This window comes from Physeter macrocephalus, chromosome 2, assembly GCF_002837175.3.
Source record: "Physeter macrocephalus isolate SW-GA chromosome 2, ASM283717v5, whole genome shotgun sequence".
Classification (NCBI taxonomy): Eukaryota; Metazoa; Chordata; class Mammalia; order Artiodactyla; family Physeteridae; genus Physeter; species Physeter macrocephalus.
The window spans coordinates 18,004,952-18,008,194 of record NC_041215.1 but is presented as its reverse complement, the minus strand read 5'-3'; the positions used below and the strand labels follow the sequence as shown (position 1 = coordinate 18,008,194).

Genomic DNA, 3,243 nt, shown 5'->3' with positions numbered 1-3,243 from the left:
CACGGGCCCAGCCGCTCCGTGGCATGTGGGATCTTCCCGGACCGGGGCACGAACCCGTGTCCCCTGCATCGGCAGGCAGACTCTCAACCACTGCGCCACCAGGGAAGCCCTAATATTATACTTTTTTTTAAACAGAAGTAGGGTTGTGCTGTAGATAACATTTTGTATTTCACTTCCTTCTTCTTTACTTAACATAAAGCAGGGGACTTCCCTGGTGGCGCAGTGGTTAAGAATCCACCTGCCAATGCAGGGGACACGGGTTCGAGCCCTGATCCGGGAAGATCCCACATGCCACGGAGCAACTAGGCCCGTGCGCCACAACTACTGAGCCTGCGCTCTAGAGCCCGCGAGCCACAGCTACTGAGCCCACACGCCTAGAACCCACGCTCCACAACAAGAGAAGCCACTGCAGTGAGAAGCCCGCACACCACAACGAAGACCCAACGTAGCCAAAAAATAAATAAGTAAATAAATTAAAAAAAAGAAATTAAGCAGGTGTTCCTTTTAATAATCACGAAAAATAAACAATAAGGGCTATTAGAAAATGAAAACTAAAACCCCACCCAGGTGGAGTTTCAGTTTGGGCCAATGAAAAAGTTCTGGGAATGGAGGGTGGGGACAGTTGCACAACAATGTGAATGTGCTTAATGCCACTGAGCTGGACACTCGAACATGGCAAAAATGATACCTTTTATGTTATGTGTATTTTATCATCATTAGAAAAAACCCCGCCCAGTTTGGTCTGAGAACAAAGGTGACATTATAGGACCTGGGCCCCGAGGGTGCCCACTGCACAAATGGGAGTGGCCTTGGCAGACAGCTCCAGCCCCGGATCACCAGCCTGGAGCTAGAAACAAAAGTCCAGTTGCCACTTGGAGTGGCTGCCCGGGTCTCGGAACCCACTCAGGTTCCCCCCCCCAACCCCCGCCCCGGCCAGGCCACGTGTGGCTTCTGTGTCACCACTTCCCCAGGATGTCCCCTTCCTGCCAACTGGCCAGGGGCTCTGCAGACCAATTCATTTTAATTCCCTTTAACGGTTAACTTTTTTTGACATCCACAGTAACTACTTCCTCAAGTCCATGGGCGACACTCAACTTGAGCTAAGAACGGGGAGTAAACACTCAGCAGAAGTAAAGCACATAGAACGGATAAGACATTGGCCATAAATGCTTCCGACAGCGCCCCAACCCAGTCGGGTCAGGCGGATTCCTGAGCGGGGAGCTCCAACTCCCACGGGGAGCCAAGAGCAAACACCGGGTTTTTACGTGAATCTCCAGATTTTTTTTTAAACCTTGTCAATAAATTCACATCAAACAAACAAACAAAAGCACTATGTGAGTGGAATGTATCAGGAGGCAGATGGGCCACTTCACAGTCTCACTGTTGCCCGAACTCAGGCCTCCTGATGTAAACACCTGGGAGGTTTGTTACTCAGCAAATCAGACTATGCTCAGTGAAAGAAGCCAGTCACAGAAGGACAAATACTGCATGATTCCACTTATATGAGGTTCCTAGAGGAGTTAAATCCATAGAGACAGAAAGTAGGATGGCGGGTGCCAGGGGCTGGGGAAGGGGATGGGGAGTGAGTGTGTAATGGGGCAGAGATTCAATTTGGGAAGATGGAAGAGTTCTGGACACAGATGGTGGGGATGGTTGGACGCAGTGTGAATGTGCTTATTGCCACTGAACTGGACACTTAAAAATGGTTAAGAGAGTAAGTTTTATGTTATGTGTATTTTACCACAATTTTTTAAAATGTGAAAAAAAAAAAAAAAAGTGAAGTGGTGCAGCTCTATGGCCCTGTCTGTCTGGAGGGAAAAGCATGGCTCCTTCCAGCTTGAGAAGTTCAAGGTCAGATACTGCAACACTAAAATAACAATAACAAAACAGTTATTATTGTTATTCTGTATCTGTTATTAATAACAGTTATTCTGTATCTGTTATTAATAACAGATAACAGTTATTATTGTTATTCTACTGGGAGGTGGAGCAAACTGTTATCAAAATTTATAAGGAAGAAAAAAAGTCCATGGCCAGCAAATTTTACAAAAATGGGCAGGGATGGGGAAGCTGGCTTAGGAGAGAGTAACACATATTCCCAAAGTCACAATAATCAAATCAGCAGGGCATGGTTGCAGGAAGAAATGGGCCAAAGGAAAGGAGTTCCAGCACAGACCCTGTCTGAAAGAACTTGGGGTAAAGCAGAGGGCTTTCCACAAATCAGTGGTCAAGGGTGAGCTCTGTGGGGTGGTGTAGGGAAAGCAGCTTACTCTGCCCAAGAAAAATCAGGCTGGATCCCTACCTCACACCTTATGCAAAAAATAAACTCCGAAGGACTAATATGAAGGCACAATGACAAAGCTACAGGAAGAAAATGTGGCAGAATATCAGTGGCCTCAAGAAGGGGAAAGATCCCTTTAAAAAGCCCTCTGAGCACTAACCATATATGAAAAGTATGAGGTGATCTCACTTAAATGTGGAATAAAAAAAAACACACACAAAACAAAAAAACCTCATAGATACAGAGAACAGATTGATGGTTGCCAGAAGCAGGGGATGGGTGGGATGGGTAAAGGTGGTCCAGAGGTACAAACCTCCAGGTATAAGATACAGGCATACCTTCTTTTAGTGGGCTTCACTTTATTGTGCTTCGAAGATACTGCATTTTTTTTACAAATTGAAGGTTTGTGGCAACCCTGCATCGAGCAAGCCTATTGGCACAATTTTTCCAACAGCATTTGCTCCCTTTGTATCTTTGTGTCACATTTTGTTAATTCTCACAATATTTCAAGCTTTTTCATCATTATTATATTTGTTATGATGACCTGTGATCAGTGATCTTTGATGTGACTATTGCAAAAAGGTTATGACTTGCTGAAGGCTCAGATGATGGTTAGCGTTTTTTAGCAATAAAGTATTTTTAAATTAAGGTATGTACATTATTTTTTTAGACATAATTCTACCACACACTTAATAGACTACAGTACAGTGTAAACATAACTTTCATATGCACTCGGAAACCAAAAAATTGTGTGACTCGCTTTATTGCAGGGGGTCTAGAACCGAACCCGCAATATCTCTGATGTATATTTGAAAGTTGCTAAGAGAGATCTTAAAAGTTCTCCTCACAAGGGGGCTTCCCTGGTGGCGCAGTGGTTAGGAATCCGCCTGCCAATGCAGGGGACACGGGTTCGAGCCCTGGTCCAGGAAGATCCCACATGCCGCGGAGCAACTAAGCCCACG

At 45.1% G+C, this 3,243-nt stretch overlaps 1 protein-coding gene and 1 long non-coding RNA gene across 3 annotated transcripts in view; one reads left to right on the top strand and one right to left on the bottom strand.

Moving 5' to 3' along the window:
- The window catches only part of LOC114487733 (uncharacterized), a 30,768-nt gene extending 29,515 nt beyond the window's left edge, over positions 1-1,253 (top strand). The window contains exon 3 of the long non-coding RNA XR_003683069.1: positions 1,061-1,253. This is a non-coding gene — a long non-coding RNA (uncharacterized lncRNA). The remainder of the gene's footprint in view (positions 1-1,060) is intronic.
- Positions 1-3,243, bottom strand: part of KANK2 (KN motif and ankyrin repeat domains 2) — a 29,388-nt gene that overhangs the window by 16,051 nt on the left and 10,094 nt on the right. The gene's annotated exons all lie outside the window — the stretch shown is intronic.